At 47.0% G+C, this 15,649-nt stretch overlaps 1 protein-coding gene and 2 non-coding genes across 5 annotated transcripts in view; all 3 read left to right on the top strand.

Annotated features, from left to right (window-relative positions):
• The window catches only part of MAP3K20 (mitogen-activated protein kinase kinase kinase 20), a 1,515,864-nt gene that overhangs the window by 1,187,334 nt on the left and 312,881 nt on the right, over nt 1-15,649 (top strand). The window lies entirely within an intron of this gene.
• On the top strand, nt 5,997-6,068 carry TRNAW-CCA (transfer RNA tryptophan (anticodon CCA)). The gene has a single exon. It is a non-coding gene; the product is annotated as a tRNA-Trp (tRNA).
• Nucleotides 10,543-10,614, top strand: TRNAW-CCA (transfer RNA tryptophan (anticodon CCA)). Its single transcript has one exon. It is a non-coding gene; the product is annotated as a tRNA-Trp (tRNA).

Genomic DNA, 15,649 nt, shown 5'->3' on the forward strand with positions numbered 1-15,649 from the left:
TGTGCATTATGGAATTAACGACAATGCATGTGTGAATCTTGTGGGGGTTTTTTAAATTCAAAAGCATTTGCTTGTGCTCTTAGCTCAGACTTGATGTGGTGCAGGATGTGCTTGGAAATGTAATTCATGTTTTAATAAAATATAATTTTGAGTTCACCTAATCGTGCCAGTTGTGTAGTTGCTCATGGTCCATATTCAAAGGTGAATAAAATTATTTTGGAAAACTCCATGGATTCATTACAGACCCGAGGCTTTGTATAGAAAAGGAAAATAAAGAAATAGAAACTACCAAGAAGAGCACACAGAACCATGTCGAACGACCGGCTTTTCAGCTACCTGGAATTTGGCATTTTGTGACGAGGGAAAAAGTAGAAAAATACCCGCTCCTCTGTTGCAAATAGTCTATCTTCCTGGGGGCTTCACTTCCTGTGTGACTATTTCCCTAATGTTCGTTCCCTGCCCTAGGCTACTCTGGTGGGAACGCACAATTCCAATGTGTAATTGAGCAGGCTTCCCATTTCTACCCCCCCTCCTCATCCCTCGATTCGTCTGTGCAAGCTGCGCATGCGCAGCACAAAGTGGTGCACGCCCAGTGCATACGTTTTTGGTTTTATTACTTTCTTTGGTTTATGTCCTTGTGCATAAAAATAAAGTATTCCCTGAATCGTCTCTGTGATTCTGTGTCTTGTGGTAGCATGCATGGCATCAGAGGTTGAGTGAAACGATACAGCCCTGAAAGCAGCACATTCAAAGTGTCTTGTTATGAAAAGGAGGAAGACAACGTCCGCCCACACACACACACACATACCCAGTCACCTACCAATACAGACACTAGCAAGGCACACCTAGAAAATCATGCACAGAGTGATAACACAAAGACAACCTGCAGCTTTCAGGAAGTGCTGGTGACTAAGCTCCCATTACAGACTATAAATAGGGCATATGAGGCAGTATTGGTGATAGAGTGTCGCATCAGCTAGTGCAGGCCTTCCTCCTTTGGGCAACATAGGTAATATGTACCCCACTAGGCACTATAGGTGTGTCCCCTTAGGCAGTACAAGTTTTAAGGAGCCAGTATTCGACATCATAGATGCGTCCCTATCGCCCAGTGTTCGTGGGCATCTGGCAGTATAGGCATGGCCACCTTGGCGGTAGAGCCAGTTGGCCTCACCAGGCAGCAGAGGTAATGATAACCCAATCACACAGGAGCAAGTTACACAGGAGGCAGTGTAGGAGTTGATTTCTGCAGGCCCCGCCTCTGAGGTTGTTTCCCTCCTCACCTCAGTGTTCCACAACTGCTGTGTGGTGCCACACTCACACTGTTTCTTGAGAGTTGTGTGGGGGAGGCCATGGGAGAGTAGGAGCCTGCAAAAAGCATACTTCTACTTCCCGCATCTTCTCATGCCTCCACCCAACTGACCAGGCAAAGTTCCTCCTCCTGCTCCTCCTCCTCCTCTTCTGCCTACTAACCATGCAGAGTAACATATTGACACCGTGAATCAGAATGCAGCGAGAGCAGGTGCTGCAAATGGGATTTTTACAATTAAATGCGTTTTGGTTGATAAGCACTGGGACTGGCGCAGTGGGTAAGATGCCATTGTTTGCAGCTACCATCAGCAGCCTTCTTCCAAGAGATTGGACTACTCTGCCTTGTGAAGTATGATTGGTTACTATTGCCCATCTTCTGTAAAATGAGATACAATAAACCAACAGCATGTGACTAATCGGAATTACAAGTGGCTGAGAGCATTGTTGCAAGCACTTTGCTCCTGCGCATAACTGTAGGTTTATAAGCAAATCTTGCTAAATGACAGGGGTGTGTCCAGACTTCGGTTCTAAACTTGCTGTGCCTAGGACCTCGTATATGAGGCACAGTAAAGCCAAATCCTTTCTGGTGTTGCTAGTGTTCCCATGCAGAGGGGATGTGTTTTGCCTAGATGTTTGAGTTCGAGTGCTCCTTTTCGGTGACGGTTATGGAGGTCATTTTGCACTGAGTGGAGCACAAAATGAAAGCGTAAAAGTGAATAAAAGTTTTAAATTTTGGGCTACATCTCAATTTGTGTGACTTTAGAAGAAGTAGAAGGGCAGCACAGCGGAGTATGCATCTCCACTTTGCTTTCTTCCTCCTTCTTGGAAGAGCCCCCAGTTTTACTTCTGCACGAGATTTTAGGCGTAAAACCAATACTCCCTGTATTTCCACATGGTGTATAGCTGTCAGATTCCATGGGTATGCTTTATAAAATGCTGAGGGCAAAGTGTAATTTGCAGGCTGTGTCTTGTTTCTCACAACTTTGAGAGAAAAATTGAACAGTATCGGTTATTTCGCCTTCCTTTACTCTTCACAATTACACTACTCTTCGTGAGTGTGGACAATTATACACAGGGGACCGACAACACATACGTGCAAGCCTTGGTGGTCCCCTACATGCAATTAGCATACAGTGTAAAATGAGACGCATAGACTGATTTGTGCATGGATTGTTCCCTTCTGTAAACGCACAGGACAAATTAAAAGAAAGGGAATGGACTGCTAGCACAGTCACTTAGATTTAGAAATTGAAGAAAAGGAATCTATCCCTTGGAAATGTAAATAGTTGTTACCTTCCCCCAAACTCAAACGACATTCTCTCGAAGAAAGCATTGCACACAACAAGGCAGAGCATCACCACATCACATTACCCCCACACGTTGATTCAAAACCTTCTCCCATTTCAGAGTGCTGTATGTGTGGACTGGACACTTTATCCTGAAACATTTGTCTCAACAACTCTTCCAAATACAGGACACCCAATGTTGGGACTCTTCTTGCAGGCAGGGAGATGCAAGTGCAGCCAGCAGTTAGTTCTGCTGCTCTTGACAGAGGGGGCTTCCCCACTAGCCTAAGATCAGAAGAGCACACCGCAGGGCCATTTTAACAGTTTTGGGGACCCGGGGCATAGCAAGCCTTGGGCCCCCCCCGAAAACCCATGTCCTACTCCCACCCCGTTCCAAACCCATGTCGCCCCCCGCGGCACGACACCCATGCCCCCTCCATATCACAAGTCTAATTCAACAGATACTCCTCTAAGCTTTAAATGGATTATCTAGTTGTTAATAAAATATAAACATTATACATCTGTGATCTGTTTCCCCAAGAGGATGCTATATTAAGGACATTTCACTTGTTTTTTTTTCGAATAATATATTTTGTAAGAAAATAAAGGAAAAGGATTTTAAGCAAGCATTTAAACATTATTTCCAAGGCCTCTTTGGCTCCCAGTTCACCCCTGACAGCATCACAAAGAAGCAAACCTTATGTTCGGCTTCAAGTTGTCACAAACCCTTCCGCATATCAAGCAAAGGAGCGAGAGGCCTTCCTCATCCACTTCAATTCAGCGGCAAGTAGGCCCCCCCAAACCCACGACGGCCCCGCCCCCGGTGGCATTGACAACATAAGAATCGCTGGCGAGACCTGGAGAGGCGGATACACCGTCTGTTCACTGACTATTAGAAGGCTTGTCTAACCACAGGAGGTGGCTCTCCACCACAACCACTGGACACTGGAGCTGTGGCCATGGGAAGGACACCCATTAATGTCATCGATAAGGCAGGCATTGAGGGACTTGGAGACGTGAAAACAGGGAGAGATGGTCAGTGTTTTACAGAACACCCTCATCACTGTAAGACATACGGTGCCTGCCTGCATATATTGGCAGACATGGTAGAAACCCCGCATTGTTTCCCTGGGTTTCCCGTCCCCTGTATATTAGCAATTATTTGAATGTCTTAACAATTATCCTGCTGCAACTTACATCTAACATGTTTGTGCGGTAACTGTTTAGAAAACGTTCTTTTCATGAGAAAATCAAATAGAAAACTTATCGAACAGTCCACAAGTGTGTACACATTTACATGACTAGCACCTACACCTCAGCTGCTCCTACCAGCGGTGGGCATAGTGCTGCGGCATGCATTCCGACTGCACTACAGCATAGAGTGGGAGAAAGCTCAGGGGCCACAACAACTTGCCTGTGAGGCTGTGACCACAGTGAAAGGGTAAATATGCAATGCTGGACAAGCCAGTGGATTGCACCGTGGAGTGGGGCAAGGAGCTGCAGCCAGAATTTGACTCTGATGTTGATGCTTAATGCCATTTAAACAAAGGAGGACATTTGTGTGCCCACAAAAAAAGCCAGCCACATGCACTTCAGAATACAGAGGATTGCCTCACACCTGTGCAGCCCGAAGTGGCAATTGTGCCTCATAAGAAACAGTGTGTGCCTGTTAATGGCCGGGGGTGGTGCACAATGAGCCTGGGACGCTGCAGAACAGGGCCAGCTACATTATTGGTCTCTATCGTGTGAACAATTTATAATATATCATCAAGGAACAACATGAGTTTAAAGAGCAAAAGACAATGATATGCGCCATAGCATTCCATCAATTGTATCCCAGCATCTTCAGCTGGCACTCCCTTACACACTTCTCCATCATCCCAGTGCTGCTTATACTCTCCTTGACACCCATTGGCATGCCTGTTGCTCCTTTCATATTCCCCTTCATGCCCCCCTCCATGCCACCTATCCCCTTGATTGACAGGTCCACCATTGGCAGTTCCCACGCACCGTCACAACCCTGTGTACTGGATATCTACACACCAGTAAACCCCACACCTCTTTTCAACCTCCTGTCCTGGTTAATCTCTGCTGCAGCACAGATCCATTGCACCCACCTCATAGTGCACCAATGCCCATTTGCCATTGTGCGATATTACACCCAGAGAATGAGCAGTACATTGTTAGCAGTTTCAAATGTACCACCCCGGGTGAGATGATCAGTGATGCGTTCAAGCACCTGAACAGTTTTGCATTTGGTATAACATTAATGCGCTGGAAACCAAGGCAATATGAGGACCACAATACTCTGCATTGTGCATGTGCGATTTACTGGGGATCACACGCCAAACTCATTCTTGCCAATGCACCCCCAAAATGAATGGTAACTTCTGTGGCCCCACTGCCCTGCTTCCTCCACCACTGCATTTAGTAAAATAAGTATCTCACACATCCTCATCAAGCCAACACCTAATGACGCTACCCTACAAACCACAAGACTACCCACCTTAATTAGAAACGCCCCCTGATGAATACAGATTAATTTATTCATGCATTCCTTTATATTTCTTTATATACTTATTTAATTATGCTTTCCTGTTGAATTAATATCTGCAAACAAAGATGCCAAAAACAAGCTGCTCTTTACAGGGGGGGGGCAAACCTACAGAACATAAAATAAAAGTCACATCAATGAACATTGCTAATCCTCAGGGAGTGAGTTGCTAGTTTATGCTGACATAACCATACTAACAGAAATGAGGGCATGGTTTGCATCCGGCGGCGCACAAAATTTGTCAGAGTTCAGACTACAACTCCCATAATCCTACACATTAACTGTGCTGGGTAGTGATTTAGGAGACTTTGTCTAACCAATTAGAAAACAAACAGCTTATCTGATACTTCAGAGACTCCCATGAAAAGACCCCTCAACCCCCTCCGTAATCTATGGCTGTGTAAGGGACAGAATAAAGGATTAATTTTGGAAGAATATTGGCTGCTCTGTGTTCATTTATCAATTAGAAGGGCGATTGGAAATGTGCACACGATTCGGAATGAACGGAAGAACAAATGCATCTTTTTCAAAGCAACTGAATGGTGTGAGCCCCTGTTTCCGGGCATGTACACGAGTGTGGGATGGATAAAGACAAATTGACTATAACATGGGTTATTTCCCAGATAAGTCGCATGTGAGTAACCTTCTGTGGAGCAGATGTGTTTGACAATGTTTGACAACTGCCTGCATTTGCTGCGTCCCCTGATACTTTACTCTGCCTTTCCCCAAAAGGCAGGTTTTGCATGTATAAAATCAGAGGTACGTTTTCAGTGTCAGTGCATGAAGTGGCTCCTGCCTCACTGCCACAGCTGACCACAGATGAGATCCTCAAGAGGTCCCATACACAGGACCTTGTGGCGCAATGGTAGCGCGCCTGACTCCAGATCAGAAGGTTGCGTGTTCAAATCATGTCGGGGTCAATTGAGCGATTAAAATCAGAGGAACCTGCTGCTATTAATACTGGGGACTGCGCCCGCCACCTTTGTTGGCCATCTCTGTTCTCGGCATCTGAGGTGGCTGTATAATGGGGTGAAGAGCCAGCATCAAATAAAATGGAAGATGAAGAAAACAAATGCGTTCCTGGGTGGGCTTGAACCACCAACATTGTGCCACAGAGATGGCTGATAACATCATCTTCTATGAGGACATGTCACAGTCTAATGGCAGAGTCCTGGTCAATACTGCAACATTGCCAACCGACCTGAGACAGAAAGAGCTGAGCAGCAGACAATCAGTCTTCTTCTAGTCTCTCGCTGTCCTTCGTCACCGTCACAAGCCTCAACAGCACGTGTTGCTGCCTGCTGGCTTGACTTCGGAAGATGAGGGAGGCTGGCAAGCTGTGCAGAAGTGCAATGCGCACTCCAGCCCAGCCTGCACTGACACGTGCTGTATTCCCTGGGGGTGGGGGAATAGGGGAACGCACAAGCAAGAGTTGTTGTCAACAACTCTTGCTCGTTGTCCTGCGTCGTCCTCCTCCCCCTCCCCCACTGTTGTTATACAGTGAATCAATCATGCCAAGGCATGGAGAATCAAAATCACAGCGTCGGCCCGCGCCTGCTGCGGGCAAACTTCAGACAGAGTCTGAAGTTTGCTCGCAGCAGTGCACAGACATGATGGACACAGGACACACAAACTGGGGGGGATAAAGGGCATTGTATTCCCCATTTAAGATTGTGGGGGGGATTTGTCCCCCATATTCCCCCCATGTCCTATGCCCATGGGGGGCCCCCTCCAGGGCCACAAGGATGGGGGGGCCCCAGGCACGTGCCCCGTTTGCCCCCCATAGAGACGTCCCTGGCACACTGTGCAAGGCATGAGACAGAAAGGGTAGAAAAGTATATCCCGCCACTCATCAAATGGCACTAGGAATGTAAGGGGGTTCTCTGAGGAACCTTACTCTCACCACGAGCCTCTTTGCTTGAACATTGTGAGATATGCTCAGTCATATCTTAAGAGCTTTTTAACCCCTGTTCTCTGTGCCTATGATAAATACTAGGTCACATAACGTGTGTTCTTAAACCAGGTACCCAGCTGCTCTTATTGTGCACCAGAGAGAAACCTTCTTTCCAGATGTGTTTGAAAATAACAACAATTCACCCTGCTTTTCCAGAATACTGCAAGGAAAATAAGTAATTGCATAGCAAACTCTGTCTTCCTCTGATGTGATTGCTGGGATATGCAGCACGTCCAAATAGAGAAAGAAGCTTGCAGGTGATCATTGTTCAATAGAAGTGATAAGTGCTAAGCCCCCTTGAATTTCGAGCCCTAGAAAAGTTTTTGTTTTATAATATTATTATTACTTTTTACCTTTCAAAATCTTTTAATAACTATTTTATAGAATTACTTTCATGTAGGTTTATAGTATCAGTTAAGGCAAGTAGTGCATTGTTTCCACATACAGATTGCACTGTTCTTTTCTCAAGAGGAGGAAATGGGAATCAGTGTGTCTGCTCTTCCTTCCATAACAAGTGATTTAACTTATGAGGCCATAAGTGATGTCATATGTGATATCAGTGATGTCATGTGTGATGTCATGAGGGTGCTTACGTGCATTCGCAAGGTGGGCCTCATAGTTAAGGTTGTGTAGTTTCCAGCACCTGCTAAATGTAAGGGGTTTTGTACAATTAAATTGGCACCTTAACGTCACTTCAGCTAAAGTTTGTTCACTGAATTTCAAGGGTTTTATTGTGTCAGATTGTTTCACCTTAGCTGTGCTTCAACTGAGGTTTTTTCGAGGAATTTCAAGAGTTTTGTTGCACTGAACGTATTCACCTTAACTGGCCCTTAACTAAAGTATTTTCACTCAATCTCAAGGGTTTTGTTACCTATACCTCCCACCGCCTAGAATTCTCTCTTTTTTTTATAGCATACTTGATGGCATACCATTTGTTATCAATGTCCATTCTTGATCTATGCAACATCGGGTTTATCAAGTATTTCATCTTTTTTGTGTCCACTAGATAAGAAGCGATTAGTAATGGTGTACTGTGACGAGGAAGAGGAAGGTTGAGTTAGTGGGATACATTGATGAGGAAGACTGAAGTTGTGTAGTTGGGGACTGTGACAAGCAAGAGTTAGGTGGGGTAGTTGGGAACAGTGATGCGGAACAGGGTGCAGTAGTTGGGGACTGTGATGAGGAAGAGTGAGGTGGGGTAGTGAAGGACTGTGATGAGGAAGAGTGAGTTAGTGATAGTGTGGTACTGCGACAAAGAGTGATATGGTGGCTGTGGGGGACTGTGACAATGAAGAGTGAGATCATAGTAGTTGGGCACTGTGATGAGGAGTGCAGTGGTGGTATTGGGGACTGTGATGAGCAAGAGTGATGCAGTGGTAGTGGAGGCAAGCAAAAAGAAAGAGCGAGGTGTGTTGTGATGAGGAATGGTGAGGTGGGTAGTTGGGAACTGTGACGTGGAAGAGTGAGGTGGTGCTAAGGGAGTACTGTGATGAGGAAGAGTGAGCTGGGGTAGTTGGGGACTATGAAGAGGAAGAGAGAGGTTGGGTACTTGAGGACTGGGATGACAAAGAGTGTGGTGGGTTAGTTGGGGACTATGATGAGAAAGAGTGAGGTGGTGGTATTCCAGTACTGTGATGAGGAAGAGTGAGTTGGTGGTAGTGGAGTAGTGTGATGAGGAAGAGTGAGTTCATGGTAGTGGAGTACTGTAATGCTGAAGACTGCAGTGGTGTTAGTGGTGGACTGTGACGAGGAAATGTGAGATGAGTTAATGGGGAACTCTGGTGAAGAAGAGTGAGGTAGAGTTACTGGGGTACTGTGGCAAGGAAGAGCGAGGTGAAGTTATTGTGTGACTGTGGTGAGGAAGAGTGAGCTGTGGTATTTGGGGTCTGTGACAAGGAAGAGTAAGGTGGAGTTAGTGGGGGACTGTGATAAAGAAGAGTTAGGTGGAGTTAGTGGGGGACTGACAAGGAAGAGCAAGGTGGGGTCGTTGAGGACTGTGATCAGGGAGAGTGAGGTGGAGTTAATGGAGGACTGTGACAAGGAGTGAGGTACAGTTAGTGGCGGATTGTGATGAAGAAGAATGAGGGGGAGTTAGTGGGGAACTGTGATGAGGAAGAATGAGGTGGGGTTTGTGGATGACTGATGAGGAAGACTGAAGTTGTGTAGTTGGGGACTGTGACGAGGAAGAGTGAGGGGGTAGTTGGGAATTTTGATGAGGAAGAATAAGGTGTGGTAGTTGCAGATTGTGACGAGGAAGAGGGAGGTGGGTGTAGTGAGGGATTGTGAAAAGGAAGAGCGAGTTGGTGCTAGTGGTGCACTGCGTCGAAAAAGAATGATGTGGTGTCAATGAGGGACTGTGACGATGAAGAGTGAGATCCTGGTATTGGGGAACTGTGATGAGGAAAAGTGAGTTGTTGGCCGTGTGGGACTATGATGAGGAAGAGTAAGGTGGTGTTAGTGGATACTGTGGCGAGGAAGAGTGAGGTGGAGTTAGTGTGTGACTGTAGTGAGGAAGAATGAGCTGTGGTATTTGGGGACTGTGACAAGGAAGATTGAGGTGGAGTTTGTGGGGGACTCTGATGAAGAAGAGTGAGGAGCATTCCTTTATATTTCTTTATATACTTATTTAATTATGCTTTCCTGTTGAATTATTATCTGCAAACAAAGATACCAAAAACAAGCTGCTCTTTACTGGGGGGGACAAACCTGCAGAACATAAAATAAAAGTCACATCAATGAACATTGCTAATCTTCAGGGAGTGAGTTGCTAGTTTATGCTGACCTAACCATACTAACAGAAATGAGGGCATGGTTTGCATCCGGCAGCACATAATATTTTTCATAGTTCAGACTACAACTCCCATAATCCTGCACATTAACTGTGCTGGGTAGTGATTTAGGAGACTTTGTCTAACCAATTAGAAAACAAACAGCTTTTCTGATACTTCAGAGACTCCCATGAAAAGACCCCTCACCCCCCTCCGTAACCTATGGCTGTGGCAGGAACAGAATAAAGGATTAATTTTGGAAGAATATTGGCTGCTGTGTTCATTTATCAATTAGAAAGGCGATTGGAAATGTGCACACTATTCGAAATGAACGGAAGAACAAATGCATCTTTTTCAAAGCAACTGAATGGTGTGAGCCCCTGTTTCCGGGCATGTACACGAGTGTGGGATGGATAAAGACAAATTGACTATAACATGGGTTATTTTCCCAGATAAGCCGCATTTGAGAAACCTTCTGTGGAGCAGATGCGTTTGACAACTGCCTGCATTTGCTGCGTCCCCTGATGCTTTACTCTGCCTTTCCCCTGTTCAAAAGGCAGGTTTTGCATGTATGAAATCAGAGGTACGTTTTCAGTGTCGGTGCATGAAGTGGCTCCTGCCTCAGTGCCACAGCTGACCACAGATGAGATCCTCAAGAGGTCCCATACACAGGACCTTGTGGCGCAACGGTAGCGCGTCTGACTCCAGATCAGAAGGTTGCATGTTCAAATCATGTCGGGGTCAAGTGAGTCTCGATTTTTTGAGCGATTAAAAGTAACATTATTTTAAATCCTGAGGTCGTTTTGCCAAATACTACACAGAGAAGACGCAGAGTTAATCCGTAACTGTTTGATAAACCTACGTGTTCACCCAGAGAAGGACCCCCCAGCGTCCAGCGGTTGATGCTTTTTGTTGTGCACTTGGGGCAATCCTTCTGCACAGTGGCGGTGGAAAGGAGGGAGTTCACAGCACCGCTAACAGCCCTGTTACATGTTGAGGGAACTTGCTGTGATGTCAGGGCACATTGTTGCCCGCACAGAAAACAGCCCACCCCACTCATGCCAACAGGGGCATGTTCACCTTTAGTGCGAGTGCTGGGTGTACAGAAATGCACTGTACAAATAAGACGCTTTTAGCTGTTAAATGTGTTTGGGAAGCAGACTGTGATCAGGAAGAGTGAGGTGGAGTTAATGGAGGACTATGACAAGGAAGAGTGAGGTACAGTTAGTGGCGGATTGTGATAAAGAAGAATGAGGTGGAGTTAGCGGGGAACTGTGATGAGGAAGAATGAGGTGGGGTTTGTGGGTGACTGTGATGAGGAAGACTGAAGTTGTGTAGTTGCGGACTGTAACGAGGAAGAGTGAGGGGGTAGTTGGGAATTTTGATGAGGAAGAATAAGGTGTGGTAGTTGCAGATTGTGACGAGGAAGAGGGAGGTGGTTGTAGTGAGGGATTGTGACAAGGAAGAGCGAGTTGGTGCTAGTGGTGCACTGCGTCGAAAAAGAATGATGTGGTGTCAATGAGGGACTGCGACGATGAAGAGTGAGATCCTGGTATTGGGGAACTGTGATGAGGAAGAGTGAGTTGTTGGCCGTGTGGGACTATGATGAGGAAGAGTAAGGTGGTGTTAGTGGGTACTGTGGCGAGAAAGAGTGAGGTGGAGTTAGTGTGTGACTGTAGTGAGGAAGAGTGAGCTGTGGTATTTGGGGGCTGTGACAAGGAAGAGTGAGGTGGAGTTTGTGGGGGACTCTGATGAAGAAGAGTGAGGAGAAGTTAGTGAGGGCTGTTATGAAGAAGACTGAGGTGGAGTTAGTGGGGTACTGTGACAAAGAAGAGTGAGGTGGAGTTAGTGGGGGACTGACGAGGAAGAGCAAGGTGGGGTAGTTGAGGATTGTGATGAGGAAGAGTGAAGTGGAGTTAATGGAGGACTGTGACAAGGAACAGTGAGGTGCAGTTAGCGGGGAACTGTGATGAAGAATGAGGTCCAGTTAGTGGGGATCTGTGATGAGGAAGAATGAGGTGCAGTTAGTGGGGGACTGTGATGAGGAAGACTGAAGTTGTGTAGTTGGGGAATGTGACGAGGAAGATTGAGGGGGTAGTTGGGAACTGTGATGAGGAAGAATAAGGTGTTGAGGTTGCAGACTGTGACGAGAAAGAGGGAGATGAGGTAGTGAGGGATTGTGGCAAGGAAGAGCGAGTTGGTGCTAGTGGTGTACTGCGTCAAAAAAGAATGATGTGATGACAGTGAGGGACTGTGACGATGAAGGGTAAGATCCTGGCAGTGAGGAACTGTGATGAGTAAGAGTAAGTTGGTGGCAGCGTGGGACTGTGATGAGGAAGAGTAAGGTGGTGGTATGGGAGGCCTGTGTAGCGGAAGAGCAAAGTGGTTGTAGTGGAGGCCTTTGTAGAAGAAGAGTGAGGTGGTGATGATGGGGGGCTGTGATGAGGAAAAGTGAGGTGGTATAGTTGGCAATTGTGACACGGATGAGTGAGGTGGTGCTAGTGGAGTACTGTTACAAGGAAGAGTAAGGTGGTGGTAGTGGGGTACTGTGACAAGCAAGAGAGAGGTGGAGTTTTGTGGGGGACTGTGACAAAGAATAGTGAAGTGGAGGTAGTGGGGGACTGTGACGAAGAAGAGTAAGGGGATGTTAGTGAAGGACTTACAAGGAAGAGTGAGGTGAATTAGTTGGGGATTGTGACAAGGAAGAGTGAGGTGGAGTTAGTGGGGGACTGTGACGAGGAAGAGTGTGTTGGTGTTAGTGGAGTACTGTTACAAGGAAGAGTGAGGTGGAGTTAGTGGGGGACTGTGACAAAGAAGAGTGAAGTGGAGGTAGATGGAGACTGTGATGAAGAAGAGTGAGGTGGAGTTTGTGGGGGACTGTGACAAGGAAGAGTAAGGTGGTGGTAGTGGGGTACTGCGACAAGCAAGAGAGAGGTGAAGTTAGTGGGGGACTGTGACAAAGAAGAGTGAGGCAGAGGTAGTATGGGACTGTGACCAAGAAGGGCGAGGTGGAGTTAGTGGGGGACTGTGGCGAGGAAGAGTGAGGTGGGGTAGTTGGGGACTGTGATGGGGAAGATTGAGGTAGGGTTAGTGGGGGACTGTGACGAATAAGAGTAAGGTGAAGTTAGTGAAGGAATGACAAGGAAGAGTGAGGTGGGTTACTTGGGGATTGTGACAAGGAAGAGTGAAGTGGAGTTAGTGGGGGACTGTGAACTGTGATGAGGAAGAGTGAGGTGGTGGAGGTGGTGGGGGACTATGACAAAGAAGATCAAGGTGGAGTTAGTGGGTGACTGGCGAGGAAGAGTGAGGTGGGGTAGTTGGGGACCGTAAGAGGGAAGATTGAGGTAGTGTTAGTGGGGGACTTACAAAGAAGAGTGAGATTGAGTTAGTGTGGGACTGTTTTGAAGAAGAGTGAGGTGGAATTAGTGGGGGAAAGTGATGAAGAAGAGTGAGGAGGAGTTAGTGGGTGACTGTGGTGAGGAAGAGTGAGGTGGAGGTAGTGGGTGACTGTGGCAAGGAAGAGTGAGGTAGGTTAGTTGGGGACTGTGACGGGAAGAGTTAGGCAGAGTTTGTGGGGGACTGTGACAAAGAACGATGAGGTGGAGTTAGTGGGGTACTGTGACAAAGAAGAGTGAGGTGGAGTTAGTGTCAGACTGATGAAGGAGAGTGAGGTGAAGTTAGTGAGGCACTGTTCCAAAGAAAAGTGAGGCGGAGTTAATGGGGGACTGTTACGAGGAAGAGTGAGATCGTGATAGTGGGGTACTGTGAAGAGGAGGGAGGTGGAGTTAGTCGGTTACTGTGATGAAGAAGAGTGAGGTAGAGTTAGTAGGGGATTGTGACGAGGAAGTGTGAGGTGGTGCTAGTGGAGTACTGTGATGAGGAATAGTGAGATGGGGTAGTTGGGGACTGTGACGAGGAAGAGTGAGATAAGGTAGTTGGGGACTGTGGTGAGGAAGAGTGAGTAGTAGTTAGTGTGTGACTGGTGAGGAAGAGTGAGGTGGAGTTATTGGGGTCCTGTGACGAAGAAGAGTGAGGAGGTGTTAGTGGGGGAGTGTGTCGAGGAAGAGTTAGGTGGGGTAGCTGGGGACTGTGATGAAGAAGAGTGAGTTGGAGTTAGTTGGGGACTGTGATGAAGAAGAGTAAGGTTGAGTAAGTGGTTGACTGTGGCGAGGAAGAATGAGGTGGAGGTAGTAGGAGACTGTGATGAAGAAGAGTTAGTAGAAGGTAGTGGGTAACTGTGGTGAGAAAGAGTGAGGTGTAGTTAGTGGGGTCTGTGATGAAGAAGAGTGTGGTTGTGTTAGTTGGGGAGTGTGTTGAGGAAGAGTTAGGTGGGGTAGCTGGAGACTGTGATGAAGAAGAGTGAGTTGGAGTTAGTTGGGGACTGTGATGAAGAAGAGTAAGGTGGAGTTAGTGAGTGACTGTGGCGAGGAAGAATGAGGTGGAGTTAGTAGGGGATTGTGATGAAGAAAAGTGAGTAGGACGTAGTGGGTAACTGTGATGGAGAAGAGTGGGGAGGATTAGTGGGTGACTGTGGCGTGGAAGAATGAGGTGGTGTAGTTGGGGCTGTGACAAAGAAGAGTGAGGTAGAGTTAGTAGGGGACTGTGACGAAGAAGAGTGAGGTGAAGTTAGTGGGGGACTGTTGCAAAGAAGATTGAAGTGGAGTTTGTGGGGGACTCCGACAAAGAAGAGTGAGGTGGTATGAGTGGGGGAGTGTGTCGAGGAAGAGTTAGGTGGGGTAGTGGGGTACTGCGATGAGGAAGAGTGAGGGGGAGTTAGTGGGGTACTACAACGATGAAGAGTGAGGTGGAGTGGAGTTAGTGGGGTACTGCAACAAACAAAGTGAGGTGGAGTCAATAGGGTACTGCATTGAGGAAGAGTGAGGTGGGGTAGTCAGGTACTGCAACAAGGAAGAGTGAGGTTGGGTAGTCGGGGACTGCGACGTGGAAGAGTCAGATGGGGTTACTGGTGGATGGTGATGAGGAAGAGTGAGTTGGAGTTAGTACTGTGACGAAGAAGAGTGAGGCAGTGTAAGTGGGGGAGTATGTCGGGGAAGAGTTAGGTGAGGTTGTTGGGGACTGTGATGAGGAAGAGTGAGGTGGAGTTAATGGAGGACTGTGACAAGGAAGAATGAGATGGGGTAGTTGGGGTCTGTGATGATGAAGAGGGAGGTGGAGTTAGTGGGAGACTGTGATGAGGAAGAGTGAGATGGGATGGTGGGGTACTGTGACGAGGAAGACTGAGGGGGAGTTCGTGGGGTACTACAATGAGGAAGTGTGAGGTGGAGTTAGCGAGGTACTGCAATGACAGAGTAAGGTGGAGTGAGTTGGGTAGTGCATCGAGGAAGAGTGAGGTGGGGTACTGCGGTACTGCAACGAGGAAGAGTGAGGTTGGGTAGTCGGGGACTGCGACATGGAAGGGTCATATGGTGTTAGTGGTGGATGGTGATGAGGAAGAGTGAGGTGGAGTTAGTGGGGGACTCTCATGAGGTGAAGATAGTGGGTACTGCGGTACAGAGGAAGGGACTCTTCTTGGTGGATGAGTGTACAGTGTTGTCATATGCAAATTCTGCAGTAGAAAAAAAATCCGCCCAGTCGTCCTGTGTAGAGGATGTAAAGCAGAGAAAGTAGTGTTCCGCCTGGTTAGTGTTCGGTTTGGCCATTTGATAGGGGATTACATCCCGAATACAAATAACAATCTATTTTAAGGAGATTACAGAGGGCAGACCAGAATTTGTATGTATATTGGGACTTCCTGTCAGAATGGATGTTGGAGGGAAAG

Source organism: Ambystoma mexicanum, chromosome 9 (genome assembly GCF_040938575.1).
Source record: "Ambystoma mexicanum isolate Mex_15411 chromosome 9, UKY_AmexF1_1, whole genome shotgun sequence".
Lineage (NCBI taxonomy): Eukaryota > Metazoa > Chordata > Amphibia > Caudata > Ambystomatidae > Ambystoma > Ambystoma mexicanum.